Genomic DNA, 25,883 nt, shown 5'->3' with positions numbered 1-25,883 from the left:
AGACAGTAGCTTACCCAAGGGAAATGTCAGGGTCTAAATGAAGAGGAGGAAGAGGAGACGACAATGGAGACTTCATGATTCATAGCTCATTCTCTTAGTCAGGATACAGCTACTTGCATAAATATTACGTTTGGATAATAGAGTGTCATAGACTGATATACATTTAATGATCAAGTATTTGTTGTGGTTGAGGATGGATGTGTATGATTTTTGACCCCTAAGGTATTTGTGTTCCTAGTAAAAAGTAAAGGTTTTCCGCTGGCGTTAAGTCCAGTCATGTCTGATTCTGGGGGTTGATGCTCATCTCCATTTCTAAGCCAAAGAGCCAGCGTTGTCTGTAGACACCTCCAAGGTCATGTGGCCAGCATGACTGCATGGAGAGCCATTACCTTCACGCTGGAGCGGTACCTATTGATCTACTCACATTAGCATGTTTTCGAACTGCTAGGTTGGCAGAAGCTGAAGCTAACAACGGCCGCTTATGCCGCTCCCGGGGTTTGAACATGGGACCTTTCGGTCTCCAGCTTAGTGCTTTAACACACTTCGCCACCGGGGCTCCTAATGTTAGTTAAAATACTTTGAAGGCCTCTAATATCCTTTCATTCCAGAGATTATGGTGGTCATAATTGTATCAGCACTGAAGATAATTTTGTTTGAATGCCTTTGGCTTCAATTCACTTTAAAATCTTTAGCCTCTCTTGACTGAAGCTATTGATCTTACCAAGTCAAGAGTCAGAACATCTGAGGCTCCTTCTGTACTGCCATATAATCCAGTTCAAATCAGATAACCTGGATTTTATATGACAGTGTAGAAGGGGCTTCAGCTGCCCCTTGCAAGGTGCCTTAGGGATTTTGTCCAGAATTTGGGAAGGTTACTTTGTGGACTAAGCATTGAAAATCCACCAGTCGGAGGAAGGTTTGAATGAAGTAGAGGAAAAAATTTGGAACATATTTTTTAAGGATTTAAAAAGGAAAGAAATTAAGGGAGTAAAAAACCCAATGTTGAGAAACGTGCTAGAAATTTGGAATAGATACAAGAAATTATTATTGTCAGAAAGCTAAACATTAACACCAATAATAATGGATAGGAAATTCCCAAAAAATCTAAAAAATGCACTGGATAAAAAAATTAAGAGAGAAGAATATAGACAAAATTGGAGATTGGATAAAAGCGGACATGAAAAAAGAAACTATACTGAGAATTTAGAGATATTACATTCTCATGGTTCCAATGCTTACAGCTAGAACAATGGTCCAAGAACTGGATAAAAAATAATAGGGAAGGAGGCAATCTTACACAATTTGAACAAATGATACAAAAGGAAAGAGCAATGGGTGTACACCATAGGATGAAAGGAATAACCAGTAAATTGTATAAGATATTAATAGAAATCAAGGGGGGAAATTAAAGGATGCATTATTAAGAGAGATATAGGAGGAAGATTTAGGGATTAGGATAAGGGAAGTGGATTGGATACAGTTATGGAATCAAAGACATTTAAGGAACCTATCGATACGTGTTAAAGAAAATTATTATAAACTGGTTTGGAAATGGTACTTAACACCAGTAAAGATAGCAAACATTAATAAAAATGCTACAAAAAATTGTAGGAGAGGTTGCCAGGAGGTGGGAACATATATACATATGTGGTGGCAATATAAATATGTAAATGTATTTTGGGGGAAGGTATTTAGAGAAATAGAAGCTATAATGGATAAGAAGATAGGAAAAAGTGCAAGTATTGCATTGTTGTCATTATATAATGTCAAGAATTTGAAAAAAAAAACAGAAGGATGCAATAAATAATATGTTAACTGCAGCAAGGTTGTTGATAGCAAGGAACTGGAAAGGTAAAATAAACATACAAATAGAAGAATGGTATAAAGGATTATGGAAATTAGCAATAAACAAGAAGTTAACATGTAGATTAAGAGTTAGGAAAGGGGTATGGAAGGAAAATGACTTTGACGAGGTTTGGGGAAAATTTATTGAGAAGGGTTTAAAAGAAGTAGATGGGAAATTACCTCCACAAGAAGAAATGGTATTTTGGAAAGAGAATGTAAATCGAAATGGCTCGGGAGGGGGGGTCACAGAGGTGAAAAGAAACAGCATACAAGATATATATATTTATATAGTTGATGCAATGGATTAAGAGTGAAATATAAGAGTATTGATGTATGGATGTATTTTAAGAAAACTAATTTAAAAAATTAAGAAAAGAAAGAAAATCCACCAGTCAAGTGGCCAGTGACATACTGCTTGAGGAATACTGAAAGTTACAACGAAAAGGTAAGTTTTCAGCACTCTGATATTGTACTGATGTCCTTCTGAAAATAAAGATTTACACTGTAGGTCATTGGCATTTGACGTTTTTAAGTTTGGTTGGGCAAACATTTGTCAGATTCTTTCCCTGAGCTATACTATCAGTATCTGCATCTAAATTATGTTTGATGGAGACTCAGTATTAAAAGGCAATACTTTTGATTCTCATCTAGAAAATGATACTCAGTCACACTGTTATTACAATCTGTAAACAAAAACGTGTTCTGAATTTTCTAAAATGCTAAAGGCTGTTTCTGCAAGTAGGCAAGGAAATTAATGCTAAGTATTATTCTAGGTTTACAAACAATCTTTAGCTGGAATATATGTGTTCTTAATCCCCCCCCCCCCCAATCCACTGCACAGTTTCTTTGTTATGAATTAGAATTTCAGACTGAACTTATTTAAAGATTTTCTAGGCAGTCTTTCATTCCTCCCACTGTTCTATTCTTTGCCATATTGCTTCACCACATAAGCACTTGTATCTCCCTCTGATGGCATCCAGTTTCCATTCCATTCACAGTGGCTAAGGATCATATCTCTGATCCACTTAGAAACACAATGATCTCTACCCCTGAGAATGCAAACGCTTTCTCAGTCAAATCTATTGATCTACCGGGTTCTATTTCTGGCTTTCCATTCACTCACTCGCTGTTTGGGATGCTGGATATTCTTTCTGTGGAAGAGTGAACTTGCTTACTAGGAATTAGCAGAACACTTCTGAAGAACCTAAATATAGAATTTCAATGAAGCCTCAGCTTGGGCACCTTTGGGCTGGATTGCAGTCTCAGGATACCTCGCTGCATTGCTGCAGTCTCAGTTTATCTTGTTATATACTTTGCTTCATTTTCATTTTCTTTATCAATTCAAAGTAGTTTTATCACTGAGGTGTTGCATGAGTTTGTGTTAGGTGCAATAAATGGATCAGGTGATATAGAATGGCTCAAAATTGAATAGCATCTATTCTTGTCTGGTAGTGCTGTGGCAGTAACATTGCTTTACTATTCTGCATTTGATAATTCTCAGTTGCAGGAATGTTTACTCTTGTAAAATTTTTCCATTCTCTGTTCCATCACAAAGTCAAAGAGTTTTCCAGAAATGATCAAACCGCACTTGTTTTTGGTGGTAGTTCTGTTAATATCAGGGCATATTGGTGCTAATCGCTCTGGAGGATGTGTTCACACATCTCCAACTAGGCATGTGCACTAATTCAGGAAGCTAGAAGAAATTAAAGACTGAGAGCAGATTTTACAAAGTGTAGTCATAATTTCAGCTTGTAAGCGGCAAAACATGTCAAATGAAAGGTAACCCAGATCTGACAGGCAATGACCTTCTTCTTTTTTGTCCACCAAATTGGCTGATGGGCCATCTCAATAGTGGCTGCTTAATCCCAGCTAACAGAATATATATTCTATTTTAGACCTTACTGATTGCAATACAGTTTGGCTACTAAATGCTTCATATTACAAATTTGAGTACTAGTCATTGTCTGAATGAGGCCCTTTAGAAGTAAACCTTTAACTGATGGTATGCCACACCTAACATTGTCATGACTAAATAATTGTATTAATCTCAATGAGTTTCATTGAGGAAGATGGCAGGGCACCCATTGCTTTGAAAACTGGTCCTCACGCAGCTGAGCCAATGGAGGAGGAGCAGTCTCAGTTGAGCTCTGTGGCAAGCTTGTAGCAAATTTTCTATTTTAAACCTTTGTCTTAGACTTTTTCATTTCACTTTTGTTGCAGTCCTCTTCAATGTTACTAACACAGTCCTAGAAACTCCTCACGCAGCTGATAAAAGCATTACTCACATATTGTACCTCTACCCAAAATTTATCTACAAAAATATGCCCAATCTATAAAATGCGGAAATCAACAACATTTAAATCTGTTTTTGCATTTTTGAATGAATAATTTCAATGTGTTAGGTGCAATAAATGCATTGAAATCTTATTTTCCATATAGAAAATGTTATTTCTTCTGCAGAAAATGTTGTTTTCTGCAGATAACAACCCTGGGTAATTTTTACATTGAATAAATCCCAAACTATGGAGATTCTCATCAGTCCAAGATTCTTCAAGTCAGAATGTTTCAACACTCAAAAGCCATTTTTAAAGCCATTTTTGGAATATTTTGGAATATTCTTGCCATCTCTTCTATACAGTCTATGAGACATGAATAAAAACTTCAAATCATGGAAGTTGATGCCATAAATGACCTGCTAAAACAGAAATAACAATGATTTATTTGTTTTGTGCCTTAGTCACTGATCATAGCCTTGTTCTTAGACTAAAACTGTCAGTTAAGAATTTCCAATGCTTGTGTAGTATTATTTTACATGCTAGTTAATATTATTGTAACTGTTATTTGCCAAATTCAACATCCAGTAGCATTTAGGACCTCTTCACACTAATCTCCATTTTGCTGGCAATCGCCGACAAAGCAGCATCCAGCGTGCACTCCTTCCTTTCCCCATCAGACAGGGACAGCGGTTCAAGGCACAGTGGCATCCTGTTCTCATCAGATGGGGAAAGGGCAGCAATGCGTGTTGTTGGGTTGGCCTTCCAATGTGTGTTGCCAGGTTGGAAAAGGCACCAAAAATGCGGGTAGCTCCATTGGAGCTACCCAAAACCCACTTACCCTCTCCGCCTTGGGCAAAGAAACATCTTGTGATGTTTCCTTGCCATTCTGGGGTGAATGGGGTCAGGGCCAAGCCAGTCTCATCTGCTTAGCAGGCCCTGTCCTGAGGAGGAAAAGGAGGACAAAAAGCCCCAGTGTGATGGGGTGATTAGACTGATTCAATGAAAATACCTTTCTTTTCTTAGGAGATATTTCTTAGAACATTTTGCTTCTGAAAAAAAAATCTCCTGTTCATTCTCTTTCCCCCTTTCAATTAATGTGACAAGCAACAACCAGGGTCTTTCATTACTTATACTTGGTAACTGCAGGCAACATTTTAGTAGCATATCCATTAAAGTGAAATGAGGCACAAAGCTCAATTGTAACAGTTTTAAATGAACACCAAAGCGAAAGTAGGCCTTGCTTTGTTTTTAAGGTTAAGAATGCTCATCACCCTCTTTATAGAAAGTGTTGAAAGTGAAGGTAAATTTTATCCCCCATAAAGTGCAGCAGTGAAAGAGAGGGAGGGTGCGGGGAATAGAAATCCATTAGAATTCAGTGCCGATCTGTTTGTGCTTTTCTTGCTCCCAGCAGACAGATGGACTGTATTCATCTATACCTGAAAAGTGCCACTTTGCTAATATGAAAAACCTTGTGGGAGAATGGGAAATGATTTGCTATACAACATAATTAATGGAATTTTTTTTGGCAAAGAAGGAGATATTGATAGAAATGATATACCTAAATGATAAGGAGCTATTCTTGGGTTTAAGATAGGAATTAATGGATCCTGCTAAACTAGGAAATGCTTCATAGGCTCCCCAAAGGACTACACAGTTATAGACTTGCCACCTCTTCTTGGTTGAGAATACTACACCAGTGAAGAATGAGGCATGTTTGAAGCAAAAGTGGTATCTTGGAGAGTAAGGGATAGTAATAATAATAATAATAATAATAATAATAATAATAATAATGTTGACTGGCTATATCTGCCTAGAAGATCAGGAGGCAGAGGACTCTTACAAGTAAAACAAGCAGTCAAAGAAGAAGAACATGCCCTGGCAGAATATGTAAAGCAAAGTGAAGAACCTGCTTTGATTGAAGTCAAAAATCAGAAACTCCTCAAAGCACAGCAGACAAAAAACCAGTACAAGAAAACCGCACTACAAACTAGAGCTGACAGCTGGCACAACAAAACATTGCCTGGAAAGTTCCTTGACAAAATTGAAGGAAAAGCTGATAAGGAGAAGACCTGGCTCTGGCTCACAAATGGGACACTGAAGAAGGAGACAGAAGGCCTGATCCTTGCAGCCCAGGAGCAAGCCATCAGAACAAATGCAATTAAGGCCAAGATTGAAAAATCAGCTGTTGACCCAAAATGCAGACTGTGCAAGGAAACCGACGAAACCATTGATCATATCCTCAGCTGCTGTAAGAAAATCGCACAGACAGAGTACAAACAGAGGCACAACATGTGGCCCAAATGATCCAAATGAACTTACCCTGTTTCCCCTAAAATAAGACATCCCCAGAAAATAAGACCTAGTAGAGGTTTTGCTGAATTGCTAAATATAAGGCCTCCCCTGAAAGTTTTTGTGTGGAAGCATGCCCAACGAACAGAACACCAGAGCATGCAGGATCGGTAAATGTACGTACCATAAAGTGTTGTACATGGAAATATTGGTAATAACAAGAAATTTTTGATAGGATTCACAATTTGGTTATGCTAGTTTGTGATGACAACTACTTTACAGTATATAATAAATGTTCATTTTTTGTTCAACAATAAATGTGAATTCTTCTTCATGGAAAAATAAGACATCCCCTGAAAATAAGACCTAGCACACATTTGGGAGCAAAAATTAATATAAGACACTGTCTTATTTTCGGGGAAACACGGTATGCCTCAAGTATCACCTGCCAGCAGTAAAGAACTGGTGGGATCACAAACCTGCAAATGTAATGGAAAATGAACACGCAAAGATACTGTGGGACTTCCGAATCCAGACTGACAAAGTTCTGGAACACAACACACCAGACATCACAGTTGTGGAAAAGAAAAAGGTTTGGATCATTGATGTCGCCATCCCAGGTGACAGTCGCATTGACGAAAAACAACAGGAAAAACTCAGCCTCTATCAGGATCTCAAGATTGAATTTCAAAGACTCTGGCAGAAACCAGTGCAGGTGGTCGCAGTGGTGATGGGCACACTGGGTGCCGTGCCAAAAGATCTCAGTCGGCATTTGGAAACAATAGACATTGACAAAATTACGATCTGCCAACTACAAAAGGCCACCCTACTGGGATCTGCGTGCATCATCCAAAAATACATCACACAGTCCTAGACACTTGGGAAGTGTTCGACTTGTGATTTTGTGATATGAAACCCAGCATATCGATCTTGTTTGCTGTGTCATAATAAAATAATAATGTAATAATAACTTCTTTACTCTTATACCCCACCACCATCTCCCAAATGGGACTCGGGATGGCTTACATATGGAACAAAATGCTCATAGACACAAATACAAACAATTTATCAAAGCAAAAAAAAGGTTAAAATAAAAACATAGTTAAAAATGAATAAAACAGTTTAAAACTCAAATTCAATAAAACATAAGAGTATTAAACAGCTGTTTTAGGCATGATAATATCATAGGTCTCAATGTTCCTTCCTGAAATAAAAAGTTTATGACAAAAATGGCAGGGAACAGAGGGTGAGAGTACTGTTATACTGGTTTGAATCTCTTTCCAAGTGCTATTGAAATACATAAGAAAAGATGTGAAATCATAGCCTGTGCCTCTCATGACAGCCGCACATGTATGTGTGTGGTTTGCAGTGCTTCTGCTGCATTTCCCCCACTGTTAAGTAGTGATAGTTCACACTTTCTGATCTCTGTCTTGGTAAATTACTATCCTTGTTTTGTCTTTTTTGAAGATGTGCGTATATGCTTATTTTGATCTTGTTATTTGCTAGGATTATCGTCTGTCCTGAGCAACATCAGGAGGATGAGGGGAGACAGGGGAGATCAGCAGGTTATAGCCTTTTGGGATTCTCATCTGGCTTCTCTCCTTCCCATCATATATGTCATCCAATGGAGAAGGCAGATGAGGATGGGGAAGATGTGGCCTCACCATCAGTCCTCTGTTAGTTGGTTCACAGCAAAGAACATGTCACCATCACGCAGGGCTTATCCAAACACAACCTGTGCCATTGATCCTCATTGCTGAGCTGCCCCCCCCCCCCCCCACTACTCTATCAACTTCTGCAACAGAAAATAGGTGAATCTGGGGGTGGAATATTTGAGAATTATGGAAAATTAGAGATCTGAGAAGGATTATTCTCATCTGGGTCTTCAGTTGCTCTGTTCTTGTTTTTTTCTTCAATCATTCAGGTATTGTTTTCATCTCTGCCAGAAGGAAATCAGCTTTGTTGGGACCAGCTACAACAGAGCAGGGAGCATGCCTAGCTGTAGTCTGCCCAGACAGCAGGGAGTTTCTGGAAGTGAAACAAGCTGGGTGCTTGCTTACTTGAGAAGTGTCTCTAAGAAGTGGTGCTGAGATGCCTGGGAAAAGGTGCAACAATTCTGGCAAACTAGAAACAGACAAACAGCAGGAGGTGTTCAGCAAAGAGCAAGTGGAAAAGTATGTGTTTGAGTGCCCCCCCCCCAAAATCTGCTACTCAAGATGAAACTTGGAGTGCATCTACACTGTAGAATTAATGCAATTTGACCACTTCAACTGCCTTGGCTTAATGCTATGGAATCCTGGGATTTGTTTTGTGCTGAGGCAACAGCACTCTTTGACAGAAAAGGCTAAAGATCTTGTAAAACTATAGGTCCTAGGAATTCATAATACAGACCAGATCTGAGAATTTCATTTCATTTTTATAAGAAATGAAATGTTGTTAAATTCAAGAGTACAAAAATTTTAAAGTGCGAGAAATTGGAACTTTACCTAGCTATGGAGAAAGCTTCATGTGCTTATTCCTAAAAAAAAAAAAAATAATCTAGGTTTGAGCTCCCATGGTATTCAACCACATTTGTGCTGAAGTAGAGTTTCTACCTTTTGTTTCAACTGAATTTCTCATCTTTAACACAGGAAGTTACAACAAATCTTTTCATGCTGTTACATATTAAATTTGGTCAGTGCAATTGGGGGGAAATTCATTGAAGTTCATGTTGGAAGAATTTACCAAAATGCAAAGATCTCTCCTCATTGACAGCAGAAAGAACCTGGAGATTTTTTAAAATATTGAAACAGGAGAAAGTGAAATGGATTTTTTCATCCCAACTGTAATCCAGAAAGCAGCTTTAAATGCAAGACAACCAAAGGCTTAGCCAAAAGCCAGGTGTTCTCTCTATTGTATTATATTCTATTATCTCTCACCACCCTCTGTGTGTGTGTATTTGTGTGTGAATGTTCTATTACAATGATATGATAGGCTTAAAGGATGGTAGGTGGGTTAAGCCTCATTTTGCTATTTTTATAAAGTCGCAGCAGGAAACTTCATTTAAGTGAATGATGATGCTGTTGCCAAGGGTCAGTAAACAACACCATGGAGTAATTGACACCATTCCCTCAGTTCTAGCACATTGTTATACAATTTGCTGCCCCTCCCCCTTTCTTCCTTTTGAAATAGGATGTCTCCTCCCCACCCTCAGTTTTCCTGAAAAATACACTGACAAGATTTGCAGTTTATAAAACTGGGACAGCCTAGCAGGGGACACTAGGACAGGCCTGTCCACAAACTATCTTCAGAGGATAATAATAGCAGTGATAAAATGACTGCCATGACAATTGCAGAGAAAGGTGCATTGCAGTGTATGTACCAATTTTTTTCTTTCTCAAAGGAGGGGTAAGAGAGATGGTGATGACTCCTTAGTGTTCTGTTCAGTATTCATTTTCATTAAAACTGCAGCTACAACTTAACAAAACTTTGGATGTCAGTGCCAGTCATTTGGCTCTGATAAATTCTTGACCTAATTTACATTTTGCCCCTAAGAGTGGCCTTTTCATAACATTTCAGAAAATATTAAAAGCAGAATAATGTTAACAGAATATTCTTTTTACCATTAACGGTTCAGGTATTTATTAAAATCTTGTGGATTTTGGATCATAAACTGGGCATACGTTATTGAAGCTAAATGCAAAATTAGCAAGATCAGTCTTTACCCGGGCAAAGTTTGTGGTGAGGCCCCATATCCTCTAATTCACTGCTTCTTAAACTGGGGGTCCCGACAACAAGTGGGATCCCCTTAATTCAATGTAGGGGTCACAAAAAACATAGCAACAGTATAAGAATTCTGAATGCCACATTGACATTTACACAAATCTGTTAGCAGTTTTACAGTGAAAAGAGAGAGGCAGCCCTGCATGCAACTCCCTCTTGGCAATGCTTTCCCCACCACACATGGGAAGTGTCATTCTGCAGAGGATCTGTTCAGCCTCCATCAGAAACCTCCCGTGTTGTGGGGAAGAGTCTAATGGCGCTTCCACCCCGATTGGGGGTGAGGCCTCAGTCGGAAATCACACAATGTCGTGTAATGGCTGATATGGGACTCCATCCCCAAGACAGGGTGGAAGTGTCATAGGATGCTGATTTCGGTGAGTGTGATGAGGTCATAGATCCCAATGTCTGCATGAAAAGCTAATATACACTAGACTTGTCATGGATTTGTTTTGGCTATTTGCCTTCAGCTTCTTTGGCTTCTTCAGCTTGTTTGGATGCACAAAACTGCAAGGGTTCTGTCGCCATGTTTTTTTTTTTTTTGACCAAGCCGGACCATGTGGCTGTCAGTCGCAGCTTCATCTGCTCTATTCAGGAGCATGTAGTGCACAGAGAGGCTGCTGCATACTTGCATGGGGTTTCCCTGTGTAAGCCCTCCTTGTTGGGCCAATCAGAATAGAAGAAATCCATGATGTGTCTTATGCAAGCTGTGTCTATTTAATGGGGCAAGTGCCTCCATTGCTCAGTTGTATCTTGGCTCTAGAGAGAGGTGCTTCAGTCCAATTTGCCTTGCTGCTCACCCTCAGCTTTAGCTTTTGGCTTGGCCTCTCTCACACATTCATTTTTATTTTCCTTTATTTTCCCTTAATTTCTTGATTATTTAGTGGGATTGGGAGTTGGAAAGTGCAGATGGGTGGTTGTGTGGCATTTGGGGACTTATGAGTGGGTGTGTTTTTCTTTTAGGGTGGCTCTGAGCTTTGTGTCACTCTTTAGCCTCTACTAAAGCCTTTAGGTTCTCCTCTTATCTCTCCTCCCTCCTCTCTTTCATCAAATAGTACTTTTAAAAGATTATTGTTATTAATACTTACTGGATTTCCAGCAAACAGCAAAGCCTCATTCTCAGAAAAACTACCTACTTACTTACCACCAATACCTAATAATGTTTTTCTAATAAGGGGACATGCTGCTTGCTTGCCTGTAGATGGTAGGCTGCTGGCTTCTTCTAGTATGTTGTGAGAACAAGAAATGCAAAAGCTTTGGAAGAAGTTGCTGTTGTTTTTTTATTAGTAAAGGATGTGTAATAGTGGGCTGGGTGATGTAGAAATGCATCTTTGACATTTGGCAGGAAGAAATGGTGCCCTGCTGCTCCTTCTAGAGAAGTTCCAGGCTGGGGCCAGTGGGGGAATTTTAAAAAAAGATTTCTAGAAAGAAATTCCTAAAAATCAGGAGATGACCCAAACGTTATGAAATTTGGTGGGCCAGAAATGGTAGATGTGTTCTCCAAGTGTGGCCATTTTTATCTCAATAGCCCTGAAAATAACAGGAGGGGGAGCTTGTGAAGCCTCCCCATTACTGCCAATAGGCCAGATCTAGTCACATTTTCTGGCTGCAGACCAAAAATGTCATTTTGGACACCCACCCAATTTTAGGAGGCACACAAAAATAGATACATGGGTCCCCTGAAATCCGGACAATGGAAACAGCTTGAGGTTAAGCTGAAATGCACAAGCCTAATATACACTAAAGCTATTATCAGGTTTTGTTTTTTGTTTTTTTTAAATGTAGGCAATACTAGTCATATGTGACTGGGATGATATCTGTTTGAAACTTAACAGTCTGGTTGTTATAAAATTTTCATTCTCAATGCTATGATTACTAATTTAGTTCCCAGTGATGCCTTGTTTGGCTAAATGAGGTGATTAAGATTGAAGGTGTAGATGTGCCCACCCTCATTTCAGTGACTCTTCAGTACAGGTACGTTTGAATAAAGGGCTTCAGCTGACACTCACATTTGTGCTTAATTTTTAATTCTTTGTCAGCTTTGGGAACTTTTCTTCTCATTCTTATCATCCCCAGAGGTCTATAAGAAATAAACTTGTTGCAGTACTGGCTTTCACCTTTCCCCTAGGCATTTTATATTGTGTTTCAGAAAAACATGAAGCACAGATTTTTTCTAATGTTTATTTTAAATATGAAACTATACGGACAATATTATTGGTGCATTTCCTGAAATGTGTCCAGAATTCAAACCTGGAGGCTATGGAAGTGCTGGTGTGAAATTGGCCCTAGACAGTTAATAAATTCTGAGCAGTAATGCATAAATCAGCAGTGGGTATTTTTCAAACCACTTCCATTTTTTTATGAGGGTGCATGCAAGAGAAAAAAATGTCTATGGAGAATTGTTTTATATCATTTCAGAGAATAGAGGAAAGCATCTAGCAATACCCAGTGCTGGTTAGCAGATTGTCATTTTTGGGTTTGATGTTCCTAGGTTTAATTGTCTTTCATGTGAACAATGGCAGGAACTCTCTAGCGTGCCATGTGAGCATGATAAAAGGGGGCTGTTCTTGCATAGCAATGCCTTTTTTTATTATTAGCGTAAAAAATTAGCAAGCTGGAAGTCGTTAGAAGGAGTTCCACTGGCATTAATTGTAATGCAGCCGGAATATGTTTGCAGACCAGTGCGGCAAGACAATAGCAGCAGGGGGGAAAAGCAATATTAATAGCCTTTTACTTGTATCATTTTAGCAACCCTCTTAATAAGGTGTCTGCTGTCAACTGGAATTTATTAAAATAAAAAAGACATGGTAATTGATGTATTGCAGTAAGTATGGATGAGGGCTCAACTTGATTAATGTATGAATTGGCTTTTTAAGGCATTTAAAAAAGCCTTTTTAACCAGTTCTTGAGAGATGGCACAAGCCCACTGTAAACTACCTTGCTACAATTGGAAAGCAGGTTGACAGCTGCTGATGTCTCCTGCAGTTCTGCTTCTTTTCCTTTCTTTTTTTATCAGTGAAAGTGAAGTAATACAGTCCTTGTCAATAATTGCAGTGCTTAAAAGATCTTATAAAGGGATTTCTATTCTTTCCTCCAGAGATAACTTTTTAAAGGTTAAATTAGTTTTACTTGTGTATGCTTCAAATATCTGTGTGTCAAGAAAGGATCAAGTTATATTTTAAAACAGCTGTTAATTTGCTGGTTGCATTGGACTGAAGCACTTTGTCATGTTCATGTCATGTGTCCAATATTGTTTTTTGAAAAACTGAATTTTAAAGTGGAAGTCCTTAAATGGGATTTTTCAACACGTAATTATAATATCTGTTCTTTTCTCAATTATCTTTGATGGAGAGAAGGGGTGCAATCCAGTCGTAAGCAGATATCTTTGGTTAAATTGATCTGTCTTTCCCCTCCAGGTGCCTGTATGTACCCAAATGCCATGTGGTTGTTGGTACCTTGAGCAAATGTGGAGAACATGGGGAAAAGGCAGGAAGAGGAAGTCTAAATGGACATGACTGTCGGCTGCACATGGCTTTGGATAGAAACCCCATGGTCATGAACCCTTTGACTATGGCATAACCTTTTAAAAATGGATATCCTTGTATCTTATGACTGAAGTGAGAATTTTATATGGAATGTCATTTGGCATTTAAAAAACCAGATGTCCAAACTATTTTTGCCAGCAGTCTGCCAACACTAGCCAAACACAATTAGTTAAAAAGACATCTCTAAAACATAACATATGCTACTGAATAGTTTTCATGTGTGAACAATTGGGAAATAGTCCAGAGATTGACCAAGAGTAAATTTTGTTCTTGCTGTGTAAGGGGTTAGGACTAACAAAAGACTAAAAATAGGAAACCATAGACTAAAAATGTGCGTCTGGATATGCTGCCCATTATGTAATTCTCACCTTGATACCTCAGCCACTGTCAAACCTCTGAGAGTTAGCCTATTGTGTAGATGGATCAGCAACATCAAACTTGCATCTGTGCATATCTGGTACCCAGGTGTTTGAGCTTGTTGCTGGCAGTTGGTCAGTGGGCAATATGTTCGAGTGAACACATGCAGATGTTGTTTGGAAAAGTGGTTCCATCACTTTGAATAAACTGTGTTGCTTCTCAATGTTTTTATATGATTGTAGCATAATTCTTTGTACGTTAAAGAATTAAATGTCTTGAAACATAATCCCTATAGGATCAATTTTGCAGTACTTAAGCCAATCTATATAGTACCGGCCATACTGACTGGGGATTTGGGAGTTGCAGTCCAACAAAGCAATTTTTCTGTGTTCTGCACATTTGGTAATCAGCTGCATTAGTGGACCTCTCTGAAAAGAATGTGTCCTTTATTTTTTTTAAAGTAGTACCTGTGTAAAGTAAAACGTTTCCTGTGACATTATCCTAGGGATTTCCTTTTGATGGATTTTTGCAGTTTATGGCTGGGAGTTTTGGGGAGTTTTATGTTTTCATAACCAGCCAATTGCAGAAACTGTTGAATACTCACCTCCTTTCACAAGTGTTCTCCTGGGTTGTTCCAAAATCTCCAGCACATTCAGAGAAGGTACAACTTTGTTGCTGTACAAAAATCTGAATGCTTCAGTTATCTCTGCAATCCTGTGGAGTTACAATGGTATAGTATTTTACACAAACTAAGCTTGATATAGAAACCAGACATTTGTGCTAGTAATTGTATTATTCTTTTTTAAAGAAATAATTGTGGTAATCCAGATCATGACCCTTATATGGGCAAGTGGGTGGGGGCTTGCTCTCTGCTGCATCCTGACTGGCATGCTCTTCCAATGTAAGTATGTGTAGATAGGACCTGATCAAGATCACCCAATCTCTAAAAGGAAAACCTGTAATGCCTTCTAACTCTTCCACTTTGACCTACATGTGAAAGGGTCATACCTACTTCATCTCATAGTCTTATTGGCATGTATGTAAGCAGAAGACACTCGTATGCCATTCTTAAACAAATAGCCATTGTCCATTAATTACCAGGTCCCTATGGAAACTTCAAGCAAAGTTCCAGCATATTGATTGATTGATTGATTGATTGAATGAATGAATTAATTAATTAATTAATAACCTGCCTTTCTCCCAGGGTGGGATCCAAGGTGACATAATTTGCTATGCAAATTACCTGTAACATGGGGATATCACTTTCACTAGCCTCCCCATGGAGTTGTCTCTGTGGTGCTTATGATAACACAATGACATACTTATTGTTTGTTCATTCCACTGACATAATCATGTATGCACATTTATACATACAAATGGACAAGAAGTCTGAACTGTGTCCAGACTTTTGAACACTTCTGAAATATTGGGATTGTCTACATAAAATATGGAACTAAGTTCTGATGTCTTTTAAAAAATGTTACATCACAAGGGACAATTTTAAAAGCAGAAATAGGTATTAGAAAAAGACTGACTACTTTTTCAGCCTACTGCTTTCTCCCTCAAAGTCATCTTCTGGACCAATGGGAAATAATCAGCAGCTATCGTGATGGTCTGGGACATTTAGGGAATCTCCACTATGTTGGCCACTACCTGAAATATGTGGCTTGGTCCTACCATCTGATTAGAGCCATGGTTCTCAATCTGTGGGTCCCCAGCTGTTTTGGCTTTCAACTCCCAGAAATCCTAACAGCTGGCAAAATGGCTAGGATTTCTGGGAGTTGTAGGCCAAAACACCTAGGGACCCACAGGTTGAGAACCATTGGATTAGAGCAAGTGCACTGCTATATTATGGATTCCATTGGACCATTGCTAGGAAGAAAGAATTTGCAGAAATTTCTACCAGTTTATTTTGTTGTATTCTGATAGTTTTGCCATTGCAAAACTCTTTGAGGACAGATACCTTGTCGTTATACTTTTGAGCCTTTGTTTTCTTTTGTTTCCTGAGTTGGACTTGCTATCAGGTCCTTCACACGTCCTTCAGTTTAAGGTGGCTGCTTGGCATACAAGTGAACAAGTCCAGGCTGCTTGTACATGTTTTTCCACTTGAATGTTCTTTTTATCAGTACATCTTGTGTTGGTCTTTCCCTAATGTATTTAGCAGAGAAATGACACAGAAGGAAGAATTAACTTGCTGGTGTTCAGTATTAAATGGCATGTTCTCTCCAGCGGACAGTCAACCCTGACTCTGTGCTGTCCTTCAGGAGGTGTTACTTTGATGGACGACACCCTAGTGATACTTCGCAAAGTAATAGCACCAGAGGTAATAACATATGTCCCTCATTCAGGTTTCCATTATGAAGTCAGAGCATCTAGGCAGTCTGCAAGACAAAGGAGAAAATGGACTGACCATGGATGCTTTTTAAAAGTATATATACAATATATAAAAATTAAATATAAAATATTTTATTTCAAAAAACCTTTTTAAAAATTAATCTTTCTTGCAAAAGATTAAAAAGCCAAGTCAAATGCAGGGAGTAAGATAGAGTTTTGTTTTGTAGATCTGCTAGTGTTTGTTCTATTTTGTAGATCTGATAGTACAATATAACACCTGTATCCACAGGGCACATTTTCCTGGACTTCACGTGGATATGGGCAACCATGGATAATAGTGAACCTTATTGAAATAAAGGACCTCTGCCCCCAAAATACTGTGAAGTCACTTAGAAAATGCATAGAGAGGATTTATTTTGCTGGACATGGATAAATGAAAGTGTATCTGGATATGGTGATCATACAATATTTTGTGTTTTAAGTCCTGCTAATAACACTACTTTTCACATGAATGAGTCAAGCACAAGCATCAGTAAATCACTTTTCTATACATCCTGTATTCTGACTTCTTTTTATAATCTCTCTCTTTCATCTATTTGATTTTCACCTTACTCTTTCTCATAAAAGCTCAGAGAAGCCTAAAGACATTATTAATTATGATTTCATAATTCTATAGCATTGAGCCATGACAGAGTGGTGTCAAACTGCATTAATTCTACAATGTAGATGCACCCATTCCCCCCCCCCACACACACACACACACATCCTTCTAACTTCATTTGCAGCAAACTGAGTTCAAAGTAAAAAAGGTTGTTTGCAAACAATGTACTGCGCAGTGGAGAGAGGAGGGGACAAAGCCATAGCCTTCCAGTAACCTCAAATGTCTGTATCCCCCCCCCCCCCTAGTTTGTGTCTTTTTTATCCATTGCTATGTTTTGAGTTTTGCGTTTATTTTCCTTTCTGCTTTATTCTGATGCCTTTCTTTACTTTGGCTTTCATGATTACTTATATATATTTATTGTTATGGCTATAATGTGATTTTATTTTGGATCACAATCCAATTTTCTTTTCAGCAAGAATGGGATGATATAAAACTTTTATAATAAGTAATATTAGATATCCTTTTTGCTGTTTTCTATTTAAATTTTTAAAAGTCTTTAAAATGTTGCTTTGGACAGAAAAGAATGTAGACATGGGGTGAATAAATTATAATTTCTTTTAGCGTACCAATGTTTTCTTAGTGGCGCAACATTCTTAGTGGTAATATATCCCTTTTCTATATGGAAGAGACACAGCTAACAAGAAACAAGTGAGTGGTGTTCTTATAAGAAGAGAGAGGCAAACCCTTTTTCAGTGCTTAAGAACCTTGTACCCTTGATTGCTTATTAGCGAGTGAACTCTCTAAATAATCATTCCATATCAAATACTGTTTAGAAAAGGATTACTTTAGATAGCAAAGGTGAAAATGTAATAAAAAGAAGCCTTTTGATCTTTTAGAAATGAAATGATGTTGCAAATAAATACCTAACAAACATAATTTTCTTCATTTGCTATCAAATTTAGTAAGTGGAACTGTGTACCACAAAAATGGTCTCCTATCAGTATTTGACTCTATGCTTTTAAATATTAATTACTTCTATGGCATCGTTATATAATGCATTTCTTGTCTTTTCTCCCATACATGTGACGAATTTCAGTTGATAAGCCAGGACTCTGGAGTCAGTTGTCTGGCTAGTTATTAAGATTGAGATAAGCACTAAGAACGGTGAGGCACCATTGTACTGCCCGTATGGAACTGGGCCACCTAGGATTCCAAGGGTAAACAATGGATTTGTTCCCCCTGGCTTATTTCTAATTCAAGGTATATAGTGTAAATATTTGTGAAATACTGTGGTGGAAAGAGTACATGGGGGTTCTTTTTATTTTTTAAAGAAAAACCATGTAATGTAAAAGCAATACAGATCCATTAAAATCAAGTCATGTTTGCAATTGGCTTCTGCTTGACCATTTCAATTCTGTGACATAATTTTATGAGGGTAGAGTACATCCCATATAATAATGTATTTGCATTCCTGTTATGCCCCAGTTAAAGAATTCCCTCCTAAAGAAGGCAGCAGTAGTCTATCACTTACAGTATTAAGGCTATGGCTGTGTTCTAATTTCACATGGGTATTAATATGTGATCAAAGATTTTAACTTTGGTATTTCTGATTTTAAGACCTTTATTTTGATTTCTTCTAGCCAATGGTGTTTGTACTGCCTGTATTTTGTTGGTAAATTGCCCAAGGGGAAGACCACTGAGCCCAAAAAGTGGCATGAAAATGTAGATATTAATCATTTAATTATCTGATATCAAGTAATTGATATCAGTAAATCAGTCTATTAATGCCAATATTAATATCTGTAATCCATACTTCGAAAAAAGCAAACTGATTAAAAGTAAATCTGGACATATTGAATGTTGATTATTTATGTCCCAGGCAGGGCCATAGCCAGAAAAAATGGGGGGCGAGGGTGGGTTGAAACTTTTTTTTTTAACAAATCATGAAGAGTAGTTCCATAATCCAAAATAATTTAGAAATCAGGCTCCATCGATAAACTTCAGTGGACACTCAAGACAGATAAATTTCAGTAGACATTCATGGATATTTGGTTAATTAGCTAAAATTCATGAGTAAACCAGATTTTTTTAAAACCTGAAAATTTCGGGGTGGGAGTGGAGTTGAACCCCTAACCCCCCCCCCCCCCCCCCCCGGCTGCAACCCTGGTACTAGGAGCCCCTGGTCGCGCAGTAGGTGAAACCCTTCAGCTGGCAGGACTGATGACTTCAAGGTTGGGTTGCTAACCTGAAGGAGGGTGCAGATGAGCTCCCTCTATCATCATCCACAAGGATGGTAAAAACATCAAAATATACAGGTGTTCCCTTGGGCAACGTCCTTACAGACAGCCAATTCTCTCACAGCAAAAGCAGGTTGCAGTTTATCAAGTCGCTCCTGGTACACAAAAAAATATGTCCCAATGTACAACACTAGATAAGTTTGTAAATCAAGTTTGTAAACCTCTATATCTGTGGGTGATACGTTACTAAAATTATCATGGAAACAGGATCAAATTATAAAACATGCATGTAGCTTATCCCACCCATAGAAATACCTATACTTGATTATTCTTGTTTTGCTGGTCAAATGCCCCGTGTGAAGAGATGACTAGTGAGAAAAAAACCCATGCCAATGTTAAGACTATAAATGGAACCTATATGTATGTAGACATTGTGCTGCATCCCTTTATTCAGAGTTTCAGTCAGCTATGTTCTCTACGTGGGACACTTTGCTCCCTTCCTCCATCATTTCATTTTCAATGTTTTCTCTGCCCATCTATACTACTATGTGCCTACCATACTGATCTGGGCTATTTGTGTGTATGGAGATGGGTATTTTGAAAAGATAAAAGATCTTGTCAAAGTAGATGTGTATTTCCAAAAATTGGAGGAATTCCTTAGACTTGGTGCTATCTTTCTCTCTCTTTCATGCTTCCCAGTGGCCCTGTTTTGCCCACAATTCTGTTGACACTTGCCACCAGAACCCAGTATTAGAGGATATATTCTGAACATCCTGATTCTGTATGTGGACCTGGCCTTGTGTTATGTAGTAAATATGTCTGCTGCCTAAACTAGTAGCTCCTATTGCCAGAGTAGCAAAGTTAAATGTTTGTGAGATCACTTGAGAAATGATGAAAAGGTATAATTTAGCAAGCATACAATTGCAACATGCTGTGCAGTGTAATGCACGGAGAAGAAATTAATTTTTGTTAATGGATTTAAAACCAGATATATTGAAATGGTGCTATATAATGCATACACTGCTAAACAGCTAAGTAGTCCTTGGGGTTTTCATGTTAATTATCTGTATGTAAATCATTTCAATCAGAGCAGTCTAATGAGTCAAAAACTACTATGAAATGGGAACATAGACTTGTAATGTATGTCAGACTTTATCCTATATACCATGATGCTCTGTTTCTTACAAGGTCCCTGTTCATAAGCCACTAATGCATTCCTGTGAAACCACTAAATATGATACAAGAATGTAATATACAGTGCACTATGGCACTGATCTAGTGCTTACACAAATCTTTTGTCCTTGTTGTTGTGCAGCACAGCTATAGTTTGTTCCTGGATGGATATTTGTCCATTCTATGGCCTGTTTGTACAGTCCTGGATTTTATCAGTTAGTGTAGCATAGAAAGGAGGAAAAGGAGAATAACGATTACTAGGGCAATAGCCTGAAAAAATGGGGGGGGGGGGGGGGGGGTTTGAAACTTTTCTTTTAGCGAATCATGAAGAGTAGTTCCATAACACAAAATAACTTAGAAATCAGGCTCCATCAATAAACTTCAGTGGACACTCAAGACAGATAAACTTCAGTGGATACTCATGGGGATTTGGTTAACCAGTTAAAATTCACGAGTAAACCAGGTTTTTTTAAACCTGAAAAAATGGGGGGGGGGGGTTGAATCCATAACATACCCCCCAGGGCTACAGCCCTGACTATTACCATTGGTGTTGGCAAGTAAGGAATATTTTTCCTTCTAATTCTTGCCCCATCCACAGCCAATGTTTGACTGAAATTACCTTAGATTTTGCTAGACCTTGTTTACCTGCTCTCCTGGGTGTAACTCATATGCAGGCAGTTGGTGGAAACTGTACTTACCATTACTCAGTGTAAAATGTTGAGACACGGCTAAGTATAACCCTTCAAGCTGAATTAAAGGAGAAAATAGAATGTATAATATCTAGTACCACTGGTGCACCTTGTAAATTTTCATCTCATCATCACTTTCACCTTCCTACCACCATCTTCTTGGGCTGGACTACAATGTCCTTTTCCTCCTCCATCCACATATATCAGCATTTTGTTCTCCTGCAATGCAAACATGGACTTGAATTCTCCCATTTTTTAATTGCTGAAAAAGCAACCTCTAATCAAAAGATGTGATTCCCTAAGCCAGTCACACTGTGCAGAATGTACATTATGTGTAGAATGGGTTACATATTTAAAAGGCTAACTTATCTCCCAGATGTCAAGTCTGAAATATCTAGATAGTAGCATTCTTGCTGTTTTGATATGATTAACAGCTTTACTTGAGCCAGCCTCAGTAAAAGCAGGAGACTAATTGAGGCGACTGTGGTTTTTGCTCTCTAGAGGTATGCAATACTGCAAATTGTATGTAGCATATGCATAAAGCAGAACATGTGGTAAAGGAAAAAACAGTAGAAGGTTTCTCCTCCACTCTGTTATAGTCTCTGCTTTCTATTGGTGATTCTTTTCCTGCTTCAAGTAATCTTGGTAGCATATAGTATGAAAAGAAGTGTGCATACTCAAACACAGTAAATGATAACAATTAGGATAGCATTCAAGCCCTTCTTATCTACAGAGATAAGAAGGGTATATATTCTCAGCTTCAGTTTCATGGGGTTGATTGAGAAGGGGGCACAAAGAGAAATACAGTGAAATAAACCCTTATTTCCAGTGTATTCCATTCACCATCCAGAGAAATGGCATTAATTCAGGTACCCAATTACTGTAATGTGGTTCAGAGCACCTCAATAGGTGTTTCAATCTCAAGCCAGGGCTAACATTTGTAATCCTTTAAATGCACTTAAGAAATTGATGTTACAGCCCCACAATCTGTTAGGGGCCTTGCTTCCTGGCTGATTGCAAAGTATTCCGCCATTAATTGGATCATCAGAATGTGATCCGCGTCCTGGTCCTCGGATTATGTAAGACTGACTTTGCTCTGACGCGATGAACCAGAGACTTCTTTTGCTGGATATTTTGACCCTTAATGTAGATAAGTGGTATTTTTCATCAATCTTAGCTTGCATTAAAAAAAAGGGAAATGTCAATTCAATGTGGGGCATTTAACTTAATTCAACATCTTTTAATTTAATACCTTCGAAAAGTTAGTCTGTCTCCGACCTGCCTTACACTTCTGCTGATGGAATATTTTGTAAAACACTGCTGAAAATACATTGTCTTGCTCTAATAAAATCAAGGTCCGAAAGTCTCCACACTGCCAGACAGTGTGAGGGAAAATGAAGGCTCAAAATGCTCAATAATTATAATAGAGTTACTTTATTCTTGTGGACTTAATTCCTGAATGGTTTCAATCTTTGTCTGGAGGAAATAAATTGTATAGTTAATTTCATTTGCCCTTGTTCTTTGCTCTGCTTCCATTTTATGCTTCATCCTTCTTGGCAGTGTATTGATGAAGTTTAACATGGTTTTCTGATAGACATACTATATAAAGAACTCAGGAAACATCGTGTTTTGTTCCTCTACTGTTGCAAATTTCCTAGGCAACTTTAATTCAACTTCTGGCTTTCTTATCGAAACCAAGACAACCTAAAGGTTATAATCCTGTGCATGCCTATCTACAAAGAATCCCCACTGTAGGCTTATGTTTGAGTATATATCCATTGGTGTAGGCTTCATGTTATGTTGAAAGCAATAGAATGAGATAAATGTGACACATTTAAAATTCATTAACATTATTTATCCTTATTTTTGTTAGTTTATGCCCTTTATAGGATAACTGGTAGGAATTCTATCATGCACCATCCTTTCAACAATTGTTTGCTCGACATAACTGTTTAGGTCAGATTCTAAACACGGAAGAGCAAAACCACTCCTTTTGCTCTGCAATCTTTAATGTAAATAATCCATAATGGTATTTAGAGCACCAGTGTCTTTTCTAATGATATTCAATACATAAATGTCTTATGAATTATAAATGCATTCTATCAAAAATTTACATCTCCCTCTCCTCCCAAGTCCATGCATTTGTAAAGTGGCTGATTTGTGAAGGAAACTGGGGAAGATCTAAGATTACAATATCATTACTGCATTTTTATCTTACCCTTCTTCTAAAGACTTCAGGTCAGCATATCTGATTATTCTAGTCGCCATTTAATCTTCCCAACAGCCTTGTAAAGTAGGTTAGACTAAGATGACTGCTCAAAGGTCACTAACTAAGCTTTGTGACCAAGTGACAATTTAACAAGGGTTGTTTCCAATAATCTGAACTCTACACTTTATAGACTCTTGCCCCTCCTTCCCTATTTTTCCTATTGCTTATGGTCCATGCTCACTTCCTCTTCCAGACATTTGGAACTACAGAGAGCAACATGACTGGATCGTTGTCCTTTCAGATGGACAAATCTAACACCAAATTGTGAAAGGTGCCGCAGCAGAATAATAGGCAATCAGTGAATTGTGGCTAGTTGTGGCTCATACAATCAATTTCTTCAGAGCTACTGGTCTTTGGCCATAGATACTTTCTCTAAAGAATAACAACCCAGAAGGATTTCAACTCATTGCCTTGAGTTTAAGCTTTGTAAACTTTATCAAGCCTCATTTTGACCTAAAAAAAGGTTATTTTTTATTTTTGTCCTACTCTTGAGACAAAATAGAAGGCATTGAGCTCATAAGAAATTACAGTAGAGTCTCGCTTATCCAACCTTCGCTCATCCAACATTCTGTATTATCCAATGCAATCTGCCTCCCACCCGGATCCACAGCTGTTTCTCTAGGCAGCAATGCACAGCGGGTCTCTCCACATGCCGGGCGCCAACTGGGAGGGGTGAGACGCAGCCAGCGCAGACTTTTCCTGATGGGCACGATGTCCAGCCTGCAAGCAGGGATTAAGAAAAATAGGCTTTTTCATAATCCCTCCTTATTATCCAATATTTTTGCTTCTCCGATGTTCTGATCGCCTGTTTATGCTGGACAAGTGAGACTATACTACATTTAAAAAGTAAATCAAATAGGTTTCTCCATCAGTTTGCATATTTATTTATTTCCCTCATTTCTATCCCGCCCTTCTCACCTGAAGGGACTCAGGGCAGCTCACAATTTGGCAAAAATTCAATGCCAATATACAATACAAGAAGATAAAACATAAGCAATTAAAACAATTGAATAATTTAACAAAATACAATAAATACATTTAAAACCATACAGTATAAAATCCTTGAACCATTCGTCCGCAAAACCTTGTACATAAACCTTAATCCGGACCATGTCGAAGCCAACAGAATTCACTCATCAAACGTTTGCCCACACAGCCAGGTCTTCACTTTTTTCCTAAAACTCAGAAGGGATGGAGCCTGCCGTATATCACTGGGGAGGGAGTTCCACAGCCGAGGAGCCACCACCGAGAAGGCCCTGTCCCTCGTTCCCACCAGCCGCTCCTGTGAGGCGCGTGGGACCAAGAGCAGGGCCTCTCCAGACAATCTTAGTGTTCTTGATGGTTCATAGGAGGAGATATGTTCGGACAGGTAAGTTGCATAGAAATGAATCCTAAGTGTTGAATAAGATAAACCTTTTGCTTAGACTAAAGAAGTTCACATGATTTATACCCATGATTTGTGCTTCCCTTATTTGGCAAAAACTCTTATCAGTGAGTAGATTTTGTGAATGCTAGTTCCCTGTATGTTACTGCTCATGTTCTTTCATGAAGCAAATTATTTTAAGCAAAAGCAACAGATCTCCTGATGGTTTCTTGCACTCGGTTAAAGAATGGTACCAAATAGGACAATCTGTTTAATTGGAGTCTTGGGTGACACACGGCTTTGCTGCCACATTCCCAGGTGGAAAGGCAGGGATGTGTGCTTTACTTTAAGAACACTACAAGGTTGGAAAATAAAGTTGAGTTTACTGAGGCAGATGTATTGGCTCCCATACATTGAAGACAAATGGAATCTCATCCATCGTGCATTTGCTAGTATACTGGTGCTGTATTTCAGAGTGCTTTGGATTAGGGTTTCAGTTTGCCCTTCCTTTTTAATGGGGTCCCTTGGTGGTGAATGCCATCCAAGTACGGGATGGATGAGATGCCCTAAGGACCTATATCAGACATATCTTTTAAATAAGGCCTGGCTGATCTGTGGTTTCCTTGAACTGCTGCATGAAAACAGGAAACTGACTTACAGGGAAGAGCAAAAATATGGTATAGAGTAGAGTAGTATTCACTAGCGGTCTGTAATTATGTTTCTTGCGCTGGTGTCTTAATTTTTTCAGCAGTCTCATTTTCCTTTGTTCTGTCTCCAAGTGGGACAGATAGAGAAAAATGGTTGGTATGCCAGTTCGAGTCAATGTCAAAGGTGAGTTTGCAGCTGAATTAATTTAAACCTTCTAATGACTGGCAGGTTGCTCATGGTTAAAATATAGCTCCAGAATCTCAAAATTAACCATAGCACATCATGATTTGTATTCTATGTTGTTAATGTGTGATCAATGCATTATGAATACCATAATCAATACTGTGGATTGATTAAAATCCCTGAAAAATCCCTGAAAAGGACACACATACCTTTGAGGTTCAGCAAAGTGTATATGTTAAAGCTAGTCTTACTATTCTGTTCTAATTGCCAGTGGACTTCTGGGCAAGTTTTGGGGCATTGCTGATGATCTATAAA

At 38.4% G+C, this 25,883-nt stretch overlaps 1 protein-coding gene across 5 annotated transcripts in view; it reads left to right on the top strand.

Moving 5' to 3' along the window:
* The window catches only part of esrrg (estrogen related receptor gamma), a 509,706-nt gene that overhangs the window by 183,930 nt on the left and 299,893 nt on the right, over positions 1-25,883 (top strand). The window lies entirely within an intron of this gene.

This window comes from Anolis carolinensis, chromosome 1 (assembly GCF_035594765.1).
Source record: "Anolis carolinensis isolate JA03-04 chromosome 1, rAnoCar3.1.pri, whole genome shotgun sequence".
Lineage (NCBI taxonomy): Eukaryota > Metazoa > Chordata > Lepidosauria > Squamata > Dactyloidae > Anolis > Anolis carolinensis.
Note: the sequence above shows the minus strand (reverse complement) of the source record. Positions and strands in the feature narration are given on the sequence as shown.